This window comes from Dasypus novemcinctus, chromosome 18, assembly GCF_030445035.2.
Source record: "Dasypus novemcinctus isolate mDasNov1 chromosome 18, mDasNov1.1.hap2, whole genome shotgun sequence".
Lineage (NCBI taxonomy): Eukaryota > Metazoa > Chordata > Mammalia > Cingulata > Dasypodidae > Dasypus > Dasypus novemcinctus.
The window spans coordinates 33,914,084-33,940,760 of NC_080690.1; the positions used below are offsets into that span (position 1 = coordinate 33,914,084).

A 26,677-nucleotide genomic window follows, 5' to 3' on the forward strand; every position below is an offset into this window, starting at 1 on the left:
ACTGAGCTCACACCCACCCTACTCTCCAGCTCCACGGCGACCTTGAGGACATTCGGGGCTTCCCTAGGGGACAGACTAGAGGTCCTCGGTGACGTTAACCAGCTCTCAAGGGTTCAGGAAACCTCAGAAGGCATGGCAGGTGAGATGCAGGTGAGAAAACTGAGGCTCTGAGAAGTCAGATCCCACCTCTAAGCAAACACGAGCCTGGTTTTAGGGGCAGCGGGTGGTCTGAGGGGCCCAAAAGCCTTCCCTTCTCCAGATAGCTGGCACCAATGCCAGAGTGATGGAGCTTTCTTATTTTTTTCTTCCACTTTCAAATCATCTGGGTGTTTCCTCTAAGGACTGTTTCAGCCAATGTAGACTTTGGGGGCCATTGACTTTGGGCCACCAGCCAACACTCAAAAGAAAAAAGGTGCAGCGAAGAAAACAATAGCTTGCCTCATCAGAACCCTATAAAAAGTCACACTTGACAAAGACAAACTCTTTGTCTTCAAAGAGTCTGCACTTGAGTTAATTTGCTTAATCCTTAGTCCATCTCTGAATGGAAGGCAGAGGAGAGAAGCTAGGATGGCAAAAGGCATCCTAAGAAGTTTTGTGGAATTTTCCTCAGAGGGGAAGGGGATAACGTGTTGGGGACAAGGGGGGAGAGGCTGGCCTGGTGCTGCAAACATATGGACACCTCTGTATCTGACCCAGGAATAAGGTTAAGCATTTTGTGAAACTCTTTCAAAGAGCTTTCCCGCCCAGGGCAGGCCTGTCCTCCACAGGGTGCGTCTCTCCTTACTCCTGTGTGGTGCTTTAAGGTTGACCCAGCACCTCTCATCTAATCCATGAACACCCTCTGAAGGATGTCTTATCCCCATTTTACAGATGAGGAAACTGAGGATCTGAGCGATGGCATGGCTAATCCAAGGTCACCCAGCAAATTTAAGGTGCTGGGCGCTGTGGTCTGTGTGACTCCCCCGGCAGGTGCCAGCCTGCCTCCTGCTGTGCTTTCAGAGGCAAGGCAGGTGGGCATGACCAATGGGCAGCCAGGGCTACCGTTCATCAAGGTCTAAGGAGAGCATTTCGGGAGTCTGAAACTGTCAGCTTGACCTCTCCCTCTGTTGTCTGGTGCTTTTCAGTTTTTCTCCCTTAGAGGGAGGGAAAGGTGGTCTGGAAAGACGAGGTCCCGGGTACTGGCCCGGGTCGAGCCCACCTCCTGCCACCTCCGTGTCTTCCAAGGCTGGGACCTGCCTTTCTGAGTAGCAGAACATCAGGACTTAAGAAAGGAAACTTGAAAACCCCAACTTATAAAATGGATACAAAAGGTGCCCCCTTGGCCAGCCCAGCGAACTCCAGGTCCTAAAAACCTCATGGAAGTGAAAAAGGCAAGTAACCAATCCAAACCCACGTATTCCGGTAATACTTAGGAAGTTTGAATACTCATTAGAAATCGTCTGTGGAGATTTGACATTGGGGAATTATTGTTAAAACGTTTAAGATATTTTAATGGTATGGTGGTTATATATTTTTTAAGGACTCCTTATCTCAGCACATTCCGAAATATTTCAGTTGAGAGACCACGATGTTTTCCTTTGTTTCAAAATAATGGCAGTGGGGGGGGGGGGCCGCGTGGAGATGAACCCCGACCCGCCTTGAGCTGACTGTTGAAGCTGAGGGGGGGACACACGGGACTGGACAGATCAGAAACAGCAAACTCATACGGCTCAACCTACTTTTGTGTATGTTTGAAATTTTCTATAATTGAAAGATTCATTGTTTGTTTTAGGTTAAAAAGTTGAATGCTGCATAATAGTGTGGCTTGGGGGGCCCTTAAACAAGCACTTAAAAGTTGAAAAACTAAAAAGGGGTCGCATCGGGAGGTGGCAGGTCGGGGGTGGCACAGCCAGGCGCCGCTCCCTAGCCTGGGCGCCCCGGACCTGCCGTCCCCTGGGGACATCCCCCGCACTCCCCAGGCTGTAGGCTGCGTGCTGTCCCGGCCGCGGTCCCCCTCTGCCCCCCCGACCACCATTCATCCATCCTCCCAGCCGTCCGCCTGGCCAGCCTTCGGGTCATCCAGCCGCCCGTCCTCCTGCTCGGGGACCCTCTGGCAGCGCCTTCTACCTGCCCCGCCCGGGATCTGAACGCGGAGCTTCGCGGTGCCCCTTGCCCCAGCCCGCCCCGCGGCGCGCCCGCACTCACCGGCTGCGCTCCTCGCACCGCCGCGCACCGCCGCGCTCTGCCCGAAACTGAAAGCAGGCAACCCCAGCCGCCGGCTGGTGCCTGGAACCCGCCGCTGCTGCCGAGAAATCACGTGGCGCGAGGTGTCTGCACAGCGCGGCCCCGGGAGGGCGCGGCAGGGGCGGGGCCGGGGGCATCCGCTGGCGCGCGCCGCCCAGGCGCTCCGCGCAGGGACCCGCCGCGGTGCGCGGGGTCGGTCACCCCGCGGGGACACGAGACTGAGGCTCAGGCGAGGCGCCCAGGCGCGCGGGGAGGCAGGGTGGCCCCGGCAGACCCCCCGCGTGGGGTCCACCTCCGACTACCTCCTGGGAGACTAGCGGGGTGGGAAGGGGGAGATGACGACTATCAGAAAGAGGAAACTAGAGCCCTGGAGTCGTGACTCCTGGCTGGGGTGCTCTCAGGAGGCGAGGGGAGGAGGAGGAAATGCAGACAACAGGTGCCACGAACTGGCCCAACTCTTTACACAGATGCAGTTGTCTCGGCTCATCCTCACCGTAACCATAAGAGGCGGATGCAGGTATTACCCCATTTTACAGAGGCGCAAACTGAGACTCAGAGAGGGAGAAGGTAAAGAAACTTGGCCAAGTCGCACCGCTAGGTACAGGCAGGAGGAGGAAGACAAGGAGCAACAGGGGAGGCAAGGGAAGTGAGCCTGGAGGGGGCAGAAAGAAGGGGAGGTGGAGCCCCCCGGAGGGGTCAGGGCGGTGGTGAGAGGCCCCCAGTCCAACCACGTGTTCAGAGCTCCACTTCTGCCTCCTGGCTTCCTGCGCCCTCCCGGGTCATGGGTTCCCCCCTCCTCCTGCAGAGGACATACTCTTCTAGGGGATGGAGCTGCCTGCCAGGAAGGGCCTCCTGGCTCTGAGTCAGTCCCAGCTCCCCGGGCCATTCCCACAGTGGAACAGCTTTCACTCCCAGACCACCGCTGCTCCCTGCCTCCCAGGCCAGGTGTGGGGTAATGGTCAAGAGACAGCCATTAGATAAACAAAATGCGGATACATACGATGGAGTACTAGGCTGCTCTAAGAAGAAATGAAACTGGGACACATATGATAGCATGGATGAACCTTGAGGACATTATGCTGAGTGAAATAAGCCAGACACAAAAGGACAAATATTGCATGCATGATCTCACTAATATGAACTAAATATGAAGAATAAATGCATGGAGTTAAAACCTAGAGTATAGGTTGTTAGGAATAGGAGGGGGACTGAGAAGGGGTAGTGATGCTTAGTATATGTAGAAGTTTTAGTTAACATGACAGTAAAAGTATGTGAATGGATAGAGTTGATGGTAACACATTATAGTGTGTAGAACTAATACAGCTGGTTTATAAATGGCTGAAAAGTGTAGCCTAGGGACCTAAATGTCAATTGAAAGAAAGCTAGAGCATAATCTAGGGACCGAATCACACAGTGAAACCAGAGGTGGATGAGAATCGTGGTTAACAGTACACATAGGGAAGCGGACTTGGCCCAGTGGTTAGGGCGTCCGTCTACCACATGGGAGGTCCGCGGTTCAAATCCCTGGCCTCCCTGACCCGTGTGGAGCTGGCCCATGCGCGCAAGGAGTGCTGCGCCACGCAGGGGTGTCCCCTGTGTAAGGGAGCTCCACACACAAGGAGTGCGCCCCGTAAGGAGAGCCGCCCAGTGCAAAAGAAAGAGTAGCCTGCCCAGGAATGGCGCTGCACACACCGAGAGCTGACACAACATGAAGACGCAACAAAAAGAAACACAGATTCCCATGCCACTGACAACAACAGAAGTGGACAAAGAAGATGCAGCAAATAGACACAGAGAACAGACAACTGGGGCGGGGTGGGGGAGAAGGGGAGCAAAATAAATAAATAAATCTTTAAAAAAAAGAACAGTACACATATTACAAGAATGTCCTTTTATGGACGAGAACAAATGTACATCACTATTGCAAATATTACAAGAATGTCCTTCTATGGACTAGAACAAATGTATGTCACTATTGCAAAGTGGTAGGAATGTGGAGAAGCATGGGAAAATACAATTAATGTAAAAATAGACTATAATTAACAGCAATACTGTAATACTCTTGCATCAATGCCAAAGATGTACTCTGTTGATAATAGGGGGGTATGGAAAAAATATACCAAATGTGTGTTATGGATCATAGTGGTAATAGTCTGATGACATTAGCTCATAATCTGTAATAAATGTTCCACAACAAGGTAGGGTGTTAGTGGAGGGGTGTTGTGTGGGAATTCCACACATGTACATGATTGTTTTGTAAGTTCACAACTTCTCCAATAAAAATAGATTGAGGGAAGCGGACTTGGCCCAATGGATAGGGCGTCCACCTACCACATGGGAGGTCTGTGGTTCAAACCCCCGGCCTCCTTGACCCGTGTGGAGCTGGCCCACGCGCAGTGCTGATGCGCGCAAGGAGTGCCGTGACATGCAGGGGTGTCCCCTGCGTAGGGGAGCCCCACGTGCAAGGAGTGCACCCACAAGGAGAGCCGCCCAGCACGACCCGGTGCGGCTGATAAGGATAGAAGCGGTCATAGAAGAACACACAGTGAATGGACAGAGAGCAGACAACTCGGGGGGGGGGGGGGGGAGAGAAATTTAAAAAATACATAAATCTTTAAAAAAAGATAGATTGAGAGAGAGAGAAGGAGCCAGCCAGTAGTGCCAGACACCCTTGGGGTCAAATCCTGGCACTCCAGCTCACTGGCTGTACTACATTGTGCCTTTCCTTCTCTGAGCCTCAGTGTTGCCATCTATAAAATGGGGGTACTGATAGCAATACCTCCACCTAAAGCAGGAGTGAGCATTTGATGACCTGAGGTTGGGGCTGGGGACTCTGAAGCCTATGAAACGTCCTTCTAGTTTGGTCCCCTTCTCCAGGTTCCGCCTGTCTGTGAGAGATAAGCTGTCCCCTTCTCGGACCAACTCAGATACCCAGAAATTGTGTGGCACCATTGGGGCTGGGAAGGGCGTGGTTTTTTTTGTTGTTGTTGTTATTGTTTTTTCCTAAAGTATTTATTCCAAATGCAGAATGTTTCCATTAAAGGACCTGAATTTCAAGAGACTCCACCAAAGAGGGGAGCACAGGTGTTTACACGCCCTTTAAAAGGTCAGCTTTGTGGTTCTCTCTGGGTGTTCAGTGCAGTCACTACAAAGCAAAAGTTTAAATTTGAGTAATTTTTGACATTTGGATCCAGTCATCTAGAAAGTAGACCAAAAAGCACACTGTAAGAAAAACTGAGCGAAGAACGGTAAAAGTGGAAAAAAGGGGAAAAAAAGAGAGAGAGAGAAGAACAAGGAGAAGGAGAAAAAACACACATGATAAGAATATTACATGAAATGAGGAGAAGAGAAGGGGACAAATGGTCTAAGATCCAACAGAGAACTGAAGAGAATTTCACGTGGGTGGTCTGCGAAGGGAACCAGCCTATTAGCGCCGCCTTCCCTAGTGTCCTCCAGGTAGCTGTCTTGGCCTTTGGAAAGTGTTCTCTGCGTCTTTTTTCTTTTTAATTATCATTGTGGTAAAATACACATAACAAACCTTAGCATTATCATCATTTTAAAGTGTACAGTTCTGTGGCATTAAGTACACTTGCGACATTGTACAGCTAGCTACAGGCTCTAGTTCCAGAACTTTTTCCTCCACCCCGAAAGGAAACCCTGCCCCCATTAAGCAGGCCCTCCCCATTCTCCCTTCCCGGCTCCTGGCACCATCAATCTGCTTCCTGCCCTGGATTTGCCTGCTCTTGACATCTCATGTAAATGGAATCACACAAGAAGTGGCTTGTTGCGTCTAGCTTCTTTCACGTAAGTGTTTTTTAAGGTCCATCCACATTGGAAAGGCCTAGATTTTGCAGTTGAATTGCTTGTGTATGAGTCCCAATTCCATTCCTCTAGTTTTGTGGCCTCAGAGACATGCCCTGACCTCCCCGGCCTCAGTTTCCTCATCTGTCTAATTGGGTGTTCCCAGCCTCCACCATCTACTGCGGATATGGCGGGGAATGGGCGAGAATGAGGTCTGGCAGCTCTACGCATGGGAGGGATTGTTTATTTCCTAAGATCAAGATGTGAGCTTCAGGTCCTGGACGGGCCTGCTCCAGGAAGGGTGGGGAAGTGGAAAATATGTGGACAAATGACCACAGTGCAGACTGGTTGAAGACACATTTCATCCTGAGTAGCCCCAGTATATAGGCAGGACAAAGATTTACTATCCCACTTGGCAGACAAAGAAACTGAGGTCTGGATGATTTGCTGAAGGTCACTCAACAATCACAAGGCAGAGTGAGGTCTTGAACCCAGTGCCCTTTTGTGCCTGGTGGGACCAGGCCAGCAAGTAGGTGGTCACTGAAGAGTGCTGGGAGAGCTCCCTTCCTCAAGACCCCCCCAGCCCTGCTCAGCTTGGCCTGTGGCCTGAGAGTCCACCCCTGCTGTGGCTCTTTCTTTGGCAGAAGGTATCAATTCAGAGGTTGCAATCACTTCATCTGAGTGAGATGTGAATCAGGTTTTATGAGGGTAGGATCACAGGGACTCTGGGACTCTCTGGGAGGAAATGGGGGGGGGTGAGAGGAGAGGCTCACAGCAGAGAGAAGGACCTGGGGTGGGCTGGGGAGCAGAGTAGGAGGGAGCCAGGACGCGGGGCCCATGTGAAGTGGGGCCCTCTGTGCCCAGTACCTCACCTCCATGAAGGAGAACCAACAGCTGGGATTAGTGGGGTGCTTGTGGTGTGCCAGACACTGTGCTAGGCACCTGTGCTTACTCCTTTCATCTGCATGGCAACTTTAACTCCCCCATTTTTACAGGTAAGAAAACTGAGGCAGTGAGGCTAACTAATGTTCCCAAGACCACACAGCTGGAGGTGGATGAGATTTGGAGCCAGGCAGGGAGCCCCAGAGCCCCTGCTCTTGGCCACTTGACACTCCCTCTAGGCTGAACCCATCCTCACCCCTGGGAGTCTTCCTGTCACACCCCACCCCTTTTTTAAAGAGGTACTGAGAATTAAACCTGGGACCTTGTACATGGGAAGCAGGCACTCAACCACTGAGCTACATCTGCTCCCCAAATTGCATTCAACCAACTCCCGTAAAGCCTGTCGGTTGTCTTTTTTTCCCCAGGAGGTACCAGGGAATGAACTCTGGACCTCATACATGCAAAGCAGGTGCTCAGCTACTGAGCTACAACCTCTCCCCAATCCCATCAGCCCCTTTTAAAGGTGAGCAAACAGAAGTACAGAAGGGTCCAGAACAGCAAAACTCATCATCAGACCCAGGTCTGAAGCCCAGGGCCCCCCTCCCCCCACTTCCCAGTCACTCGATCCTGATCCCAAACGCCCGCCCGGGGTCAGCAGCCCCTGGGGAGGATTGCCCCCACCAGCTTGGCTTGCACATCCCTTGTTTACTCCCTGGAAGAAGCAAAAGGCACAGCCTTCCTCCTCAGTGGAACAGATCCGGGCAGAGCGGGGCCACAGCCCCATCCAGGCTGGGAGGACTTCCTGGTCTGCCAGGCCCCGGGGTCAGAACTCCTGAGCTGGAATGGAGACGCTCCGACTCGGGGAGGGGTCCGGCAGGTGGGTCCTCTTCTGGCAAGCCTCTCCCTTCCCTACTCCATTTCCCCACCCGTCACATGTGCTCCTGGGACAGTGTAGTGACAGTAAGGGCTCCCTGACTCAGAGCAGGGGCAACGTTCCCTGAAGATGGGGGAGGAAGCTGGGGGATGCATTTACCTCCCTTTCAGGAGCAGAAAAGAGCCCCGGGGTCTTCTGGTGAAGGGTTCCAGGTGGCCTGGGTCCACTAGGGGCAAGACTCCACGCGACTTCCCTGTTCACCTCTTTTTTTGGTGAAGCTTTCCTTGTAAGGATGCAGCTGCCCAGGGCTGCCCAGCTCTCCTGAGATTGTCACTGGGGCATTCGGGCAGGACCTCGGGTGTTTGCAGCCCCCTCAAGGAGCACTCTTGGGTGGTGTGGCAGCACCCAGGAGGCTGAGAGCCCAAGGCCTGGAATTACCACGTTAGAGTCAGGGACTGGCTGGACGTCTTAGCAATGATCTGAGTGCACTGGGAAAGCTGGTGGCCACACCCCGGAAATGCACATACTCAATGAAGCCACCCTGGCTTTGGGGCCTGAGAAAGGAAAAGACACAGGCCTAGGAAGAAAGCTCCTGAGAGGGGAGGGCTTGGAAGGGACCCGCTCAGAAGATGGTGTCCTCCCCACAGGTTGCCCCAAACCTGAAGGGGCACACCACTCCACCTCTTCTGGCCTTTAAAGAAAAGCTGTGAGGAAGCAGACTTGGCCCAATGGATAGGGCGTCCGCCTACCACATGCAAGGTCCACGGTTCAAACCCCAAGTCTCCTTGGCCTGGAGCTGGCCTATGCTCAGTGCTGATGCACACAAGGAGTGCCCTGCCACGCAGGGGCGTCCCCCGCATAGGGGAGCCCCACGCACAAGAAGTGTGCCCCGTAAGGAGAGCCGCCCAGCGCAAAAGAATGTGCAGCCTGCCCAAGAATGGAGGCACACACACAAAGAGGTGACACAACAAGATGACACAACAAAAAGAAACACAGATTCCCGGTGCCGCTGATAAGGATAGAAGCAGTCACAGAAGAACACACAGGGAATAGACACAGAGAGCAGACAACCTGGGGGCAGGGGGGGATAAATAAATAAATAAATAAATAAATAAATAAATAAATAAATCTTTTTAAAAATTAAAAAAAAAATAAAGAAAAGCTGTGGCCTTTGCCCCCTTCATCATCTGGACTCTTCCTGCAGCTCTGGACTAATCTCTTGGTCTCTCCTTTTACTCTCTGTGCTATACGGGTGCAATGAATCAAACCATGTCCCCCCCAAAAGACATGTTTAAGCTCTAATCCCAACTCCTGTGAATGTGAACATCTTTGTACATAGGATCTTTGGAGATGTTATTAGCTAAGATGAGGTCAAGTGGATTAGGTGGGTGTTCTAGTTTGCTAAAGCTGCCAAAAGCAATATACCTAAAATGAGTTGACTCTTACAGTGGGAATTTATTAGCTTACCAGCTTACAGTTTTGAGGCTGAGAAAAATGTCCAAACCAAGGTATTATCAGGCAATTCATTCTGCCCAAAGAGTGGCTACCAGGGATCCTGTACTACTTTGTCATAGAACAAGGCACGAGTTGGAGTCTGCTTGTCTCTCTCTTCTCTTTCAGGTTTCATTGCTTTCAGCTTCTTGCTTCCATGACTTCCTTTTCATCTGAATTTCACTCTCTTATAAAGTACTCCAGTAAGAGGATTAAGACCCACGCTGGGCCACACCTTAACTGAAGCAACCTAATCAAAAGGTCCTACTTACAATAGGTTACACCCACAGGAATGGATCACTTTGAGAACATGCTTTTCTGGGGCCCATCCACTTCAAACCATGACAGTGGGTCCTTACCCTATGTGATGGTTAGGCTATTGTGTCAACTCAGCCAGATAACTGTGCCCAGTTTGGTCAAGCAAGCACTGGGCTAACTGTAATACTAGGGCATTTATGGTCTTTAATCACCACTGACTTTACTGCAGTGGTAAATCATAGATAGCTGGCTATAATTACATCAATCAGGGAAATTGCCGTCAGCAGTAAGTGATGCTTAACCCAATCAGTTGAATGCCTTAAAAGGGGAAGTGATTCCAGCATTGAGAGAGAATTTCCCAGCTTGTATTTGGACAGCCAGCATCTCCCAGAACTCGTCAAGAACTTTCACTGTACTTTCATTGCAGCCCCTGGTTGCGGCCTGCCTGTGGAACCTGGACTTGTGCATCCCCATGGCTGTGTGAGAGACTCTTATAGAATCGCATGCTATTGACAGATATCGCTTGTTGATTCTGTTTCTCTAGGGAACCCTAACTAATATACCTTCCTTCCAGACCCTGAAAACCAAGGGGGGAGGCTTATATCCAGAATGGAAGGCATTGCAAATTTGAGAGGTAAGTCTAAACTGCAGTACCCCGCTTCATTCCTCTCCTCTCTAATCTGCAGCTAATGATCTCCATAGAACTGTCTGCATTCAAAGATGAGTGATAACCACAAAGGGATCAATAGAGAATTTTGCCTAGATCCTGGGGCAGAATGGTGAGAGGAGTGGGAATGGAGGAGAAAGAAGAGGAAAAGAGAAAGGGCACCAGCAGATAAAAACATTCAATAGAAGAAGAATTGACCCAGGAAACAGAGGAAGAGTTTGGGGTGGAAGGGAATCTCCATATACTCAAAAATTTTTCAGGTAATACTATCTTCCTGAAACAAGAATTCATAAAGAGACACAGGGAGAGGGGCATTCTAGAAATTAATTGGCATGTTCTTTTCAGTTTCAGCTCAGTTTCCTTTTCTGTTAAACTTAAAAGTTTCCTTTAATGTTTGCTGTAATTTTTGGAACCACATATATTTGGATCCCATTTCAAAAAATTGCTTTCATCTTTATGCCTATTTATATAGCCAGAAGAGATCTGAACTCATGTTTACCAAATCGAAATGCTACAATTTTGAATGAATTTTTACTTTCTTTTATTACTTTCTTATTGCTTGATTGAAAAAAATGAACATTACCATTTTCACAAACATGAAACTACAAATCTAGAAGACTGTGATACACAGTCATTATTCCCCTTTTGAAGAGGAGTATCAGTGAAAATTCTAGAAATACTCCTTTGGACCATATGAAATTACTGCTTGTTAATTACTTTTGACCTACAAAAATTGCAATTTCACAAGAAATTTTTCAGGATAGCAATTCCAGACAAAAGGATAGATTTGAATATTAGAAACTTCCCTCTGGTAATATTGTCCAAGAAATAGGTGGGAGGGAGGGGCAACATACGAATATGGGAGAGTGTCAGAAGTTCGTTGAGAACTAAATTTTGAGTAAAACGTATCAAAGTATAAGTAGGAGGGTTACCTGGTTAGGACGCTCAGGGGGTATGGTCTGATGCGTGACGGACTCCGGAGGGAATAGCTGAAGGCTCATTTTGCCAAGGTGGGTTCTACCATTGGGTGGGGTGGACCCATATCCTGGGGAAGACTAATGCTGTCGAATAGAGAGAACTGTATCTCTCGTGAGAAAGGACGGCTCCCAGGGTATTAGATTGGCAGGCGTTGTGGGCCCTAAGGGGAGGGGAAAATGGATGTGGAATGGATGGAACAAAGGTAAATAAGGGGGTAAAAGAGCAGTTATGTGAGAGTACACAAGGATGAATATAAAACAGCTAATATTACACCAAAAACATATAGGGGACGACAGACTAATAATGAAAACCATAAGACAAAACATAGGATAACTAAAAAATTTAGAAAACTGTACAGCCTAAAATATGGACCACATAGTAAGCACAAATGTCACCTTGTTTGAAAACTATAGTTTTGGAATCTGTACATCAGTTTCAGGAAATATGATATGAATAAGTTAAAATATTATTGCTGTGCAAGGGAAAAGGTTTTATGGTGGATCTGGGGAAATACTGTATATTGTATATATGAATTTCGGTGATCTAAGACTCTTGTGAAGCTGACATTATGTTGGGATTCACTTTACGGGAAGTTTTGGATCACAGAGTGGTTCAACAATGGCAGGGGAGGAATACTGATATGGGATGTTATTGACAGGATATATATGGTTGACAGGGAGTTATACAGGGCATATGCCCAGGGTATATGGTAATGTCTATATATACTCATAGTGGAAACAAAAACAACAGCTGGGGGGGGTACTGGGCTCCTGGCCGGGGGGTCACTGTTGTGGGCCCTGGGAGAGCAGCGGCAATCCTCCAGGTGCAACGGCAAGAACCAGGAAGGAAGGAGCGCCCAACAGTGGGCTCGTGATACTAATGGTTACACTTTTGAGCCTATACACCTGCAATAAGAACAAGGCCTAGAGTAGCATTGTGCCTGGGGGTTTCCTCCTGACAGCCTTCATGTTACTCAAATGTGGCCACTCTCACAGCCAAACTCAGCATGTAGATGCGATGCATTCCCCCCAGCGTGGGACACGACACCCGGGGATGAGCCTCCCTGGCACCGAGGGATCACTACCACATACCAGCTGAAGAAGCAACTAGAAAATGACCTTGAATTAAAGATTCAATGCGGAACAGCAGAATATACCTGTCTACATAGAATAACATGACTTCGGGAAGCTGTTTAACCTAATGTAAGGGGGAAATGGAAAGGAGAAATGAGATTGTAAGGCTGTGAGTCTCTAAAAAAGCGTCTGGAGGTTGTCAGAAGGAATACCCCTATGTACAACTGAACAGAGTCTAAGAGACAGAAAAGGTAGATACAACCCCAGGTATTGGTTCTTTTGAGGGATAAAGAGACCCACGGGTTCTATGGTCATGGCAGAAGGGGTTCACTGCCATGACAGATAGCCCTTCTTTGGACCTGGTGTTTCTGCATGATGGAATTGGACTCAGAGGGGATCTCTTTTCACAAGACTTGCATGCTACTTTATTGGAATTGTAGTTGGTGCTGGGTTTAAGATATATGTAGGGGATTTGAATCTCTGGACTGATAATATGACACCCAGGCCCAGAGCCTCAACAGACTTCAGCTCCTACACTTTGATTTATTGGACTTACTCCACTCAGCTAACATGGAGTTGAAGAAGGTCAACCACCACAACATGGAGCCTAGAGTGTCTACAACTGGAGGCGGGAGGAGTGCATCCAGTACCCATGTGGAATCTAAGCCCTCACTTGACATAGATGTGCAATGGACACAACCAATCCAATGTCCACAGAGAAAATGTGGAATGGGTGTGGGAACGGTAGCCATGGTGGCTGCTGGGTGTGGGGAACGGGAGGAAGAGTTGAGATGTGGAGGCGTTTTCGGGACGTGGAGTTGTCCTGGATAGTGCTTCACGGACAATTACGGGACATTATAGATCCCCCCAGGGCCCACTGGATGGAACGTGAGAGAGTCTGGGCTATGATGTGGACCATTGACTATGGGGTGCAGTGATGCTCAGAGATGAACTTACCAGGTGCAATGGATGTGTCATGATGATGGGAGAGAATGTTGCTGTGGGGGAGTGGGGGGCGGGGGCGGTGGGGTTGAATGGGACCTCATATTTTTCATAATGTAATTTTTAAAAAAAATAAAAAAATAAAAAAATAAAAAGACACTTCCCTCTCTCCCCAGTATCAGCCAGAATTGGCTTTTTAATCAGGAAAACATCCTAGGCCAGCAGTGAATTACAACAGAGTCATCATCTCCATATCCCTGCACTGATTTGAGAGTAGAGCCAACTAGATTTCCAGGCTGGATTTCCAGTTGAGCTACTGATTGCTTCCACACCTGTGTACAACTCGAGGAACAAAGGCTTAAACATACATCTGCACGTGGCACTCTTGGCAAATGAAAAGAAAGATGAAAATGGCTGGTTGCTGGAGTTTTCCTCTTCGAGAAAGAATAAAAAAGACCTCAGAGATGGACAGTCCTCCAAAGCCAATTCCTTAAAAAGGCAGAGTGCGGGTTTTGGGCTACAGGCTTGGGTTTCAGTCCTGGTGCCACCAAGCATCTATTCCTTCATTTTTTGGAGCCTCAGTTTCCTCATCTATGGAATGAGACATTAAATTTTATCAGCTGTTGGTAGGATTGGATGAGCTAATGCATATGTAGGTCTTCACACATTTCCTGGTATATAGTAAATGCTCAATATATGTTAGCTATTATGTATTATAACTGCCCCCACAGCTCCTAGTAAGGAAATAAGTTTGGATGACAAATTCTTCAAGTTTTCTTTATGAGGCTATCCCAAACAAGGAAAGATGAGCCCTGTACAGTGTTTCTTACCTGACTTGGTAAATGCCTACTTTCCTAAGAAACCCACTCCTTTACTCCTGCAGAGCAGACTTTAAACCCTGGCTGTCCACCTGGACAGGTATATAGTAATGTCTATATTCCACCCCACCCAACTGTCACTTCAGAGACAAAACCAGTGCCTTGCAACACTTCAGAGTGCTGTTCAAGTTTTATATTCTGTCAACAGAAGTAGAATTTCACCCAGTCTTTAGTAAATTAATAAGGAATCTCATCCAAATGGTATAAAAACCAGGGCAAAAATTAATCGCAGATTATTTGGTGCTACTAATAACTACCTTCCTATGGTAGGAAATCAGAGAAAACTAGGTTTCCTCCTTTGTAACTCCTGGGCTGGTCTTTCTGGGTGCATTCTAAGTTGTTGTTTTGACCCGCTTTCAAGGTTATCGCTGGTATTTGTGTTCTTCCAGCTCCAGCAAGAATGTGGTCTCTCCTCAATCCTGAGAGGTCTAACAAGAGTTGCTTCAGCACCCACCGCGGGGAGTAGCAACTGGGGTGATGAAAAGTGTTCCTTGAGAACTGTCAATTCCATTTTTCAAAATGCAGTGGAAATAGAAGCTTTTGCTCAGTGTGGATTATGTGCCAATTTTGTGTGTGTGTGTGTGTGTGTGTGTGACAAGCATGATATTTATTTATTTGTTGTAATTTTTTAATTTTTTATTTTTTTGTCTTTATTTTTTTAATGTTACATTCAAAAAATATGAGGTCCCCATATATACCCCAACCCCCTCACCCCACTCCTCCCAATAACAACCACCTCCTCCATCATCATGAGACATTCATTGCACTCGGTGAATACATCTCTGAGCACCGCTGCACCACATGGTCAATGGTCCACACCATAGCCCACACTCTCCCACAGTTCACCCAGTGGGCCATGGGACATATGAGCCAATTTTTAAATTTTTCACATTTTAGGCTCCTGACGGTCTTGGACTGGTCCCAATTAAGTCTTCAGAAGTTCAAACCAAGCAAAGTTATTCCTTCTTAAATTTGCAGGTCAGACCTGTCACATGGCATTAGTTGATTGGATTTCTTATGAAGTCAACAAAATATTTTTGAATTTGACACTGGATAGCATACTACGTATGTTTTTTTGCTGTTATTTTATTGTATGTATGAGGTGTAACATCCTTTTTTCCTAACATGGATCACAGAAAGCAGTATCTTAACTATGATATATCATAGATTGTGCATACATGAAGCTCTCCAAACTGCGTATATTAGAAACTTGAGGAAAAAAGGCAAGGTGAAGTGAATAAGAGTTAGTCTACCTCTCTTGAGGTATATGACCACTTCTTTTTTGGAAAATGTAAATTTTTTTTAAAAGATTTATTTATTTATTTATTTCTCTTCCCCTCCCCCTTCCTCCCATCCCAGTTGCCTGCTCTGTGTCTATTTGCTGAGTGTTCTTTGTCCACTTCTGTTGTTGTCAGCGGCACAGGAATCTGTGTTTCTTTTTGTTGTGTCATCTCGTTGTGTCAGCTCTCCGTGTGTGCGGTGCCATTCCTGGGCAGGCTGAACTTTCTTTCGCGTTGGGCGGCTCTCCTTACGGGGCGCACTCGTTATGCATGGGGCTCCCCTACGCGGGGGACACCCCTGTGTGGCACGGCACTCCTTGTGCGCATCAGCCCTGCATGTAGGCCAGCTCCACACGGGTCAAGGAGGCCTGGGGTTTGAACTGCAGACCTCCCATGTGGTAGACGGACGTGCTAACCTGGGTCAAGTCTGCTTCCCAATGTAAATATTTTAAATTGACCAATCGGTGTTGGATGTCTTTGTACAGTTAAGCCATCTGGTATGGGGAGGAATTATGAACCTTTATGTGTGGTGGGGCACAGAAGAAGGCTCTGGACTGACATCTATCTGGTACTGGTCCAAATTAGCAGTCTCCACAATCTTCAGTTACAACGTGATGTTTGTTTTAACATCGGGTAGCCCAGAAATGCTGTCATTTACGGTTCTCCAGAATGTATTCGCCGGATGCAGTGGATGTGCCACAATGATGGAAGAGTTTGTTGATGGGGGAGGGGTGGCTTGGGTGGGGTGGGGAATATATGGGACCTCATATTTTTTTAATGTAACATTTAAAAGAAAAGAAAAAAAAAAAAGAAAAGAATAAGAAATGCTGTCATCTAGAAGTAGATCCCATTGACCTTAAAGGAAACCGGCATGTGTGGAAGTTCTTGAAAAGGGTAACAGATTTTGAAGGATATCCACTCAGTTGTCTTCTTTCATTGTCAGGTCCCTCAACTGTACAAAATCAAGGGGTATCAGCCATTCTCTATCCAGAAGTCATCCACAAGTTAAAGCTTGCTCGAGCCCTGGAGCAAGGAGCTGAGGTAACATCTCCTGGAATTGCCCGGGACTCCCTCCCCGACCCTGTCCTGACCTCCAGACTAACTGCCTCCTCTGGGTCCTTGTGAAGGACGAAGCCACCACCATCATCACCCTTCCAAAGCAGGACGCCATGCCTCAGCTCTCTGTTGTGTTTTTTTTTAAGATTTATTTTTTTATTTATTTCTCTCCCCTTCCGTTCCTCCTCCCCCTACCATGTTGTCTGCTCTCTGTGTCCATTTGCTGTGTGTTCTTCTGTGACCACTTCTGTCCTTATCAGTGTCACCAGGAATCTGTGTTTCTTTTTGTTGCATTATCTTGTTGTGTCAGCTCTCTGTGTATGGCACCACTCCTGGGCAGGCTGCACTTTCTTTTGCACTGGGCGGCTCTCCTTATGGGGTGCACTCCTTGTGCGTGGGGCTCCCCTACGCGGGGGACACCCCTGCGTGGCAGGGCACTCCTTGCTCGCATCAGCACTGCGCATGGGCCAGCTGCACACGGGTCAAGGAGGCCTGGGGTTTGAACCGCGGACCTCCCATGTGGTAGACGGACGCCCTATCCATTGGGCCAAGTTCGCTTCCCTGCTTCAGCTCCCCGGAAAGACCTCGATCTTGAACATGAAGCCACTTGAGGCCTTGGCCAGGTCCCTAGACTATGATCGGCTTTTTATTTTTGTGAGTTTTTGTGAGTGACAGTCTTTTGTTCTCTGTTCCTTTATTTCAACAATGACTTTATAAGAAAACTAAAATATTAATAAGGGATGTTTTCCTCTCTTGGAATTTCAAATGTTAAATGATATCTCATCTTGGAAATGCGTGCCAGCATTTATTGTTTGGAGGTTCTATCTTTTAACAATTGTAGCATTTGTTTTTATGATCTTTCATCATTAGACATACATACATACAGTCACGGTATTATAAATGAAGACGAAAAAGGAAAGGAAAGAAAAAGAAAGCAAAATCACCCCAAGTCCTTTCACCCAAAGGTAGTGTCACTACAGTGATTTGCTGATTCCTTTTTCTGTCCTGGGCGGGGGTCTGAGTGTCCCTTTCATGCGTGTACCTCTGCCTCTCAGCTTTCTGTTCCACTTTTTCTATCACCTCACCTGCTTACCTTCCCTGAAGCACACTCTGCTCAGGCCACTACCCTGCTCAACATTCTTCACCAGCCCCCTGTTTTCTACCGAATCAAGCCCAACCTCCTGATCACGGGAGGCCAGTAATAACCCCAACCCTTGGCCTGCTGCTGCTGCCCGTGTCCCAGCCACACTGTGTGCCCTCTTCACTTACACCAGTCTACCCTCACAGGGTCCCTCTTCTATCCTTCCATTTCTGTCTACCCAAATCCTGATGGAGTCAAATCCAGACAGGGAATCTGACGAGGCTCTATGTAATAACGTGGCCATCAGGGAAAATCCACAGTCATTGCCCAAGGCATGGTCTCTTTTCTTAAATACTCTTACACACCTATGCGCACCAGCACACACACGCGTGCGCATTCACTTACACACACACACGTGCATGCATGGAATTAAGAAGTACCTGAGACACTACTTAGGAGTCTTCCTTCTTTTCCAGAAACCCACCTGAGAGCCCTGATTCCTTATCTCGCCCTTGCTCCCCAGTCGAGGTTGCTTCCCTCTGCGGGCTGTGATGTTAGCACTTTGGCCATCATGGGACGCACTCCTCAAGGTCTCGTTGGGTGAGGGAAGTGTTCCACAGAGACATGGAGAATCTTAGAGCTGGAACTCACCTCACAGGACATTTACCTCAGGATTTCCACACTTCATTTAGTGGCAGCGCCCTCTCATCAAACGGAATCTGACCTGGAAAGCCAACAGTAAAGTGCAGGACGCTCCAGCTGCTCAGATTGCAGTGGGGTCAGGGGCTCTGCCCACACCTCCTTGCCCTTGGGGCATCCCCGGAGGGGGCATCTCTGCACAACCGGGTTCCCCACAGCAGGCTGGAAAACCACTCTTCCATCTCTGGTCTCCCCAGGCCCACCTACTACACTCCTCTCCCATTCTAACAGCGGGAAAGCTGCAGCCTCGAGATGTCAAGAAACTTTTCCCTAGTCATGCTCATATTACCTTGGAAAGTATCAGAATATATTTATTTATCCATTAAATCTACAAATACTTGGGCACAGATTCCATGTACAGGCTGGGAACCCAAGCCCGGTTGCTCTCAGGGACAGCCTCCTCTGTGGCTCCTTTCTGTGAAAGCCTTGTGTTTGTATCATTCCCCGCTTTTTGCTAGTGGACATGAGCAGAGGACGAGGGAATTGGAGGCCCTCTGCTCTGGGGAGCATTATCAGGAATGATAGCAGGATCGGATACCCGTTTAGTTCCCGTGGAATCTTTGGGTCTATCAGCTCTGCCTATGTTTGGAACAGAAAAAAAAAAAACCCTCAGGATTTGCTTGTAGAGCTAAAGTTTCTAGATAAAGTTTCACCTATGAAACTTAGGGGATGCATCCCTTAGGGGATGCATTTTTTATCCGCCCCCCCCCTCCACTTGCAGCTTTTTGCATGCTGTCTGCTCTCTGTGTCCATTAGCTGTAGGTTCCTCTGTGTCTGTATTTATTTTATTTATTCCCCACCTCCCCACCGGGCTTGCTTGCTGTCTGCTCTCTGTGTTCGTTGGCTGCAAGCTCTTCTGCATTTTTGCTTGTCTCCCTTTTTGTTGTGTCACCTTGCTGAGTCGGCTCTCCATGGTGCTTCCCGGCTGGGCGGCACTCCGCAGCGCCTGGGCTGGCGGCTCTGCAGCATGCGGGCGAGACTGCCTTCACAAGGAGGCCCCGGGATACAAACCCAGGGCCTCCCATACAGTAGACGGGAGTCCAACTGACTGAGCCACAGCCGCTTCTAGTTGATACATTTTTGCAAATTGGACTCAAGGGTATTGACGCCTCCCTTTCCAATTTCTAAGAGACTGCTAACAGTCCACGGTGCGAGTTGGCAATCGAAATATGTAAAATAGCATCACTGAATTCCCCTACTTCCACACTTATAAGAAGCAAGGATCTGGGTGAGAGTGTTTTTAACACCTTAACAGGGTTTTGTGGAGTCAAACAATATAATAATATTGGCTGGCTGCTCCTAGATACTCTGGATACTGTTAAATAAGAAAGAGATGAGTTAAAGGCTTCAAATTTGATACTTAAACACCGAATGGATGATGCAAAAGTTTTTATGTGTGCTCTGAAAGAAAATCTTGTCTCCTGTAGCCACAGGCTCAAAATATCTGAGAACCAAACTCAGATTCTCATTGTACGAGTAGTAGAGTTATAAAGAAAACTAAATTCTCAACCCCACAGGGTTTCTGCTGTTAAAGTGAAGGCATTGATTGAAAAGAGTGGAATCCAGAGAATTGGGATGGAGACATATGGGATGATGATGATATTGATGGAGACACTGGAACCCGGAATTCTGCTGAGACTTTACCAGATAAGCCTGCCATGGCCTGCCCTGTCGAGACCACACCTTGTCAACCTTGTATCACCCAGTCTCCAGCCTGCCCCAGGGAGTCTGAAACAGCTTCCAGCCCTGAGGTGAGTACCAGACAAACTCCAGCTTGCCCTGCCCAGCCTCCAGCCTGCCCCAGGGAGTCTGAACTTCTTTCCAGCCCTGAGACACATACCAGCCAAACTCTAGCATGCACTCCGAAGGCTCCAGTCTGCCCTGAGGAAACTCAAGGCCTTCCAACCACTGCCTGAAGAGATTAATCCTGTCTCACCAGAAGTAAATGCAAGGGAAAGTCATGAGGTCAGTAGCTTGCAAGGCATTTCGAATCCTACTCCTTACCCACCCCCACCACCTCTCTTGTCTTCAAGACCTATTACTAGACTAAAATCACAAGAAGCCCCCAAAGGTGAAATACAAAATGTGACCCATGAGGAAGTAAGGTATACTCAGAAAGAACTGCATGAGTTTTCCAACTTATATAGACAAAAATCAGGGAATGGATTTTGTGTGGGAATGGATATTAAGGGAATGAAATGATGGTGGAAGTTATAATAAGTTGGATCAGGCTGAATTTATTGATATGGGCCCACTAAGCAGAAATTCTGGATTCAGTGCTGTAGCTTGAGGGGTTCTAAGGTTCTAACAGTTTGTTTGGGTGGCTGGCTGAAACATGGGCCAAAAGATGGCCTAGCATGTCTGAAGTTGAGAAGCCCGATTTGCCCTGGTATACAGTAGAAGAGGGAATTCAAAGGCTTAGGGAGACTGGAATGCTAGAATGGATTTACCATCTGAGACCTGCCGGCCCACCCCAGAAATGTCCAAAGAACACATCTTTAACCAGGACTGTGAAGAATAAATTTTTAAGGCACACTCCATCTCCCCTGAAGCTCTACGGTTGCTCTTCTCTGTAGTCCAGATATTGCTGTAGGGAGGGCTGTGATGGAATTAGAATCCTTAAACATTATGGGGATAATTGGATATTGGTCTGGTAAAAGTCAAGTATCAGCAGTTAATTGTCAAAGTCAAGATAGGCATGGCTACGGCAGTGAAAGGCAGAGTCAAAAAAGCACTCAAAATAGTCTGAGTCACGTAGAATTATGGTGTTGGATAATACATCATGGGGTACCTAGCAGTGAAATAGACGGGCTGTCTACTAAATTTCTTCTGGATCTGTATAAACAGAAGAGTTCCGGATAGAGTGAATGAAACCCTAACTCAAATTACAGACACAGAGAATCACGGCCCCTCCATCAATTCCCAGACTTGAGACAGTTTACAGACCCAGAGCCCCTTGAACGAGGAGGAGGGCAGGTCTCCTCGGGGAAGAATCCTGTTAAACTGCCCACAATGTATACTGTTAATCTTCCTCCCACCTTTCCCCAAGGAGATCTACAGCCTTTTACCAGAATAACTGTGAACTGGGGGAAAGGAAATGATCAGACATTTGGGGGATTATTGGCCCAGAAATGACATTAATTCCAGGAGACCCAAAACATCAGTGTGGTCCACCTGTCAGAGTAGGGACTTATGGAGTTAATGTGATTAATAAAGTTTGAACTCAGGTCCATTTCACACTTGGTCCAGTGGGTCCCCAGACCCATTCTATGGTTATTTCCCCAGTTCCAGAATGCATAATTGGAATAGACATACTCAGCAACTGGCAGAATCCCCATATTGGATCCCTGACTTATGGAGTGAGGGCTATTATGGTTGGAAAGGCCAAGTGGAAGCCACTAGAACTGCCTCAACCTAGCAAAATAGTAAACCAAAAGCTATACTGGATTCCTAGAGGCATTGCAGAAATTAGTGCTACCATCAAGGATTTGAAGGATACAGGGGTGGTGATTCCCACCACATCCCCATTCAACTCTCCTATTTGGCCTGTACAGAAAACAGATGGATCTTAGAGGATGACAGTGGACTATCATAAATTTAACCAGGTGGGGACTCCAATTGCAGCTGCTGTCCTAGATGTGATATCATTACTTGAGCAAACTAACATGTCCCCTGGTACCTGGTATGCAGCTTTTGATTTGGCAAATGCTTTTTTCTCAATTGCTATTAGTAAAGACCACCAGAAACAGTTTGCTTTCAGCTGTCAAGGCCAGCAGTATACCTTCACTGTCCTGCCTGCTCAGGGATATATCAACTCTCCAGCCCTATGTCATAATGTTGTCCGCAGGGATCTTGATTGTCTCACAAGACATCACACTGGTCCATTATATTGATGATATCATGTTGGTAGGACCTAGTGAGTAAGAAGTAGCAAAGACTCTAGACTTATTAGTAAGGCATTTGCATGAGAGAGGATGGGAAATAAATCCAACTAAAATACAAGGTCCTTCCACCTCAGTGAAATTTTTAGGTGTCCAGTGGTGCGGGGCATGTTGAGATATCCCTTCTAAAGTGAAGGATAAGCTGTTGCATCTGGTGCCTCCTATGACCAAAAAAAGAGGCACAACGCTTAGTTGGTCTTTGGATTTTGGAGGCAACACATTCCTCTTTTGGATGTGATACTCCGGCCCATTTACCGGGTGACCAGAAAAGCTGCTAGTTTTGATAGGGGACCAGGACAAGAAGAGGCTCTGTGTCAGGTCCAGGCTGCTGTGCAACAAGCTGCACTACCACTTGGGCCATATGATCCAGCAGATCCAATGGTGCTGGAAGTTTGCGTGGCAAATAGAGATGCTGTCTGGAGCCTTTGGCAGGCTGCTATAGGAGAATCACAGTGTAGACCCTTAGAATTTTGCAGCAAAGCCCTGCCATCCTCGCAGATAACTACTCCCCTTTTGAGAAGCAGCTTTTGGCCTGCTACTGGGCTTTAGTAGAGACTGAATGCTTAACCATAGGCCATCAAGTTACCATGAGACCTGAGTTGCCTATCATGAGCTGGGTATTGTCTGACCCACCAAACCATAAAGTTGGGCATGCACAGCAGCACTCCATAATAAAGTGGAAGTGGTATATACAAGGTAGGGCTTGAGTGAGTCCCAAAGGCACGAGTAAGTTACATGAGGAAGTAGCCCAAATGACCATGGTCACCACCCCTTCCGTGTTACTTTCTCTTTCCCAGCCCGCAGCTTTGGCCTCTTAGGGAGTCCCTTACAATCAGTTGACTGAGGAAGAGAAAACTTGGGCCTGGTTTACAGATGGTTCTGCACAATGTGCAGGTACCAACTGCAAGTGGACAGATGCAGCACTACAGCCCCTTTCTGGGACATCCCTGAAGGACACAAGTGAGGGGAAACCCTCCCAGGGGACAGAACTTTGAGCAGTGCACTTGGCTGTTCATTTTGCTTGGAAGAAGAAATGGCCAGAGGTGCATTTGTACACTGATTCATGGGCTGTTGCCAATGATTTGGCTGGATGGTCAGGGACTTGGAAGGAACGTGATTGGAAAACTGGTGACAAAGAAGTCTGGGGAAGAGGTGTGTGGATTGGCCTTTTTGAGTGGGCAAAAAACATGAAACTTTGTGGGTCCCATGTGAATACTCACCAGAGGGTAACTTCAGCAGAGGAAGATTTTAATAATCAAGTGGATAAGAAGACCCGCTCTGTGGCTAATGCTCAGCCTCTTTCCCCAGCCATTCCTATCATTGCCAAGTGGGCTCATGGACAAAGTGGCCATGGAGGTAGAGATGGAGGATATTCATGGGCTCAGCAACACAGACTTCCCCTTACCAAGGCTGACTTGGTTATAGCTACTGCTGAGTGCCTAATCTGCCAGCAGCAGAGATTCACACACAGCCCCCAATATGGCACCATTCCTCAAGGTGACCAGTCTGCTACCTGATGGCAGATTGACTACACTGGACCACTTCCACCATGGAAGGGGCAGCGATTTGTTTTAACTGGAATAGACACATACTCTGGATATGGGTTTGCATTTCCTGCCTGCAGTGCTTCTTCCAAAACTACCATCCGTGGACTTACTGAATGTCTTATCTACTGCCCTGGCATTCCACACACCATTGCTTCTGATCAAGGAAGCCATTTCAGAGCAAATGTTGTGCAGGAATGGGCACATGCCCATCGAATCCACTGGTCTTACCATGTTCCCCTGAAGCAGCTGGATGAATAGAACAGTGGAACGGCCTTTTGAAGACTCATTTACAGCACCAACCAGTTTCTCCCATTACCAGGATCCGTAGGTCCAGGAATCAAGGGGTGGAAACGGGAGTGGCACCACTCACTATTAGCCCTAGTGACCCACTAGGAAAATTTTTGCTTCCTGTCTCTGCAACCTCAAACTCTGCTGGTCTATAGGTTTTTGTCTCTAAAGGAGGAGTCCTGCCCCAGGGAACACAACAATGATTCTGTCTCCTGGGAACATAACAAAGATTCCATTGAACTGGAAGTTAAAACTGCCACCTGGTCACTTTGGGCTCCTCTTACCTCTGAATCAATAGTCAAAGAAGGGACTTACTGTACTGGCTGGGGTGATTGATCCTAGCTATGAAGGGGAAACAGGACTGCATCTACATAATGGGGTAAAGAAGAGTTTGCCTGGAATACAGGAGATCCTCTAGGGTATCTCCTAATACTGCCGTGTCCTATGAATAAAGTCAATGGAAAATTGCAACAACCCAATCCAAGAAGGACTAACAATGGCCCAGAATCTTCAGGAATGAATATTTGGGTCACCCCACCATGCAAAGAACCACTGCCAGCTGAAGTGCTTGCTGAAGGTAATGGAAACATGGAATGGGTAGTGGAAGAAGGTAGTGATAAAATGAACTTCGACCACATGACCAATTACAGAAACAAGGACTATAATGGTCATGAATCTTTCTTCCTTGTTTCATTATGATGGTGATTGTGTAGGTACACAAAATGAATTCTGTCTTCTTCCCCAAACTTTCCCCTCATTATATAACAAGTTGTATCCATTTCATGTCATAATATTTGAGGATGTCAAGTTTGAGAGTGAATATTACCCAAGAACTTGCACCCTATTCTGTATGGAATTAATGCGTTTCTGGTTGTACGCAGGACAGCTGAACATTGTTAGGCAGAAATATATATATATATATGCAAGTCTGTTATTGTTTTTACTTGGAGACTAAGTATGGTTTAAGGTAATGTGTATGGTTGCCGAGTTGACAAGGGGTGGACTGTGATGGTTAGGCTATTGTGTCAACTCGGCCAGGTAATTGTGCCCAGTTTTTTGGTCAAGCAAGCACTGGGCTAACTGTAATACAAGGGCATTTATGGACTTTGGTCACCATTGACTTAACTACAGTGGTAAATCATAGGTAGCTGGTTATAGTCATATCAATCAGGGAGACTGCTATCAGCAATGAGTGACGCTTAACCCAATCAGTTGAATGCCTTAAAAGGGGAAGTAATTCCAGCATCAAGAGAGAATTTCCCAGCTTACCTTTGGACAGCCAACATCTCCCAGAACTCATCAAGAACCTTCATTGGACTTTCATTGCAGCCCCTGGTTGTGGCCTGCCTGCGGAACCTGGACTTGTGCATCCCCATGACTGAGTGGGAGACTCTTAAGAGAATCACATACTATTGACAGATATCTCTTGTTGATTCTGTTTCCCTGGAGAACCCTGACTAATACACCCCATATGACTGCTATCCTTAGAAAGAGGAAATTTGGACAGAGAGGGAGGCAGAGCTTGAGCGATGCTGCCACAACCCAGGAATGCCATGACTTGCTGGCCACCCACCAGGAGCCAGAAGAGTCATGGAATAGCTTCTTCCCTCTAAGGGATGCTTGGCCCTACCTTGATTTTGGACCTCTGGTCTCCAGAACAATGAGATGATAAATTGCTGTTGTTTAAGCCAACTAGTCTGTGGTACTTTATTACAGCCACCCTGGCAAACTAAAACAACCAGTCTCCTTCATGTTCCTTAACTCTGTCATGCTCCCTTCTACCCAGGGACTTTGCACATGTCAGTGTCTTCCCCGGTGTTCCCCCCATGCCATTGACCAATATAGCAGGATGGATTTTCTTCACACACAATCTTCGTGGAGGCTGGTACTACCTCCTAAGACTAAGGAGCTAAAAGGAAACCTTTTTATTGAGGGTGGGAAGGAGAAGACACTCAACATAGTAAGGTGGGCTGGAAATATCCTCGTGAGGTTTCTCTTCCCGTAAGAATCTGATTTGGTTTTTAGAGACTCCACTTTCCTCCTCCTCACAGAAACCAGACCTCTGTGAGGGACCCTTCTCTCCCCCAACCCCTCGTCCTACCTCAGGATCTGAAAGCACCACCCTTCCTACACCTCCTGGCCAGCATTGGAACCATGAAGAACTGAGAATGGCAACACTCCTGTGGGAAGCTGGTGGGAAGGGGAGATGGGACCTCTGACAGTGGGAGGGCAAAGGGGCTGGAAGGACCCCACTGTTGGTGGTGGTGGAGGAGGGTCTGAGAGCTGCTCTCAGCTGACCACGGGGTGATAGCTTGATGTGCCCCCAGCATCTGGGACCAAGTTTCCACACCTGTGGAGAGAATTCAGGAATGAGCAAGATTATCTGATATATGTGATTAATGAATGAAAATGAATTAATCAGTGAATCAATGAATATTTCTGCACCCAACCTATCATTTCCTCTGGCTGGAGCAGCCTTTCTCATCTGTCCCCTTGGCAAACTCCTGCTCAAGCCCTCTAGATGCAGCTCCAATATCACCTTCTTCATTGTCTCTCTAAGATTGGAAGTGTCTATGCCCCATTCCAGTTGTGAGCTTCCCAGTGTGGCACCTGGGTGAGACTATTCACCCAGGTGCCCCACCTTCTCCTAGCCAAGGGGCAGGAAGCTCAGCCAATCAAGGCTCTGGATCTTGAGGGGCGTGGTGCAAGGATGAGAAG

General features: G+C 47.7%; 1 protein-coding gene and 1 long non-coding RNA gene across 12 annotated transcripts in view; one reads left to right on the top strand and one right to left on the bottom strand.

Annotated features, from left to right (window-relative positions):
- NLRC5 (NLR family CARD domain containing 5) overlaps positions 1–2,314 on the bottom strand; it is a 104,815-nt gene extending 102,501 nt beyond the window's left edge. For 4 of the 11 annotated variants that reach the window (XR_011646290.1, XM_058279986.2, XM_058279975.2 and 1 more), the window contains exon 1: positions 2,185–2,303. The gene's annotated coding sequence lies outside the window, so the exon portion shown is untranslated. Of the gene's footprint in view, positions 1–2,184 lie in introns of all 11 variants that reach the window. The other 7 variants (XM_058279978.2, XM_058279977.2, XM_058279979.2 and 4 more) reach the window with 6 other exon arrangements.
- Positions 2,315–10,106: 7,792 nt separating this feature from the next.
- LOC111763695 (uncharacterized) lies at positions 10,107–25,643 on the top strand. Its single transcript, XR_009181547.2, has 4 exons — positions 10,107–10,163; positions 16,291–16,388; positions 19,701–19,934; positions 22,922–25,643. It is a non-coding gene; the product is annotated as an uncharacterized lncRNA (long non-coding RNA).
- Positions 25,644–26,677: the final 1,034 nt, after the last annotated feature.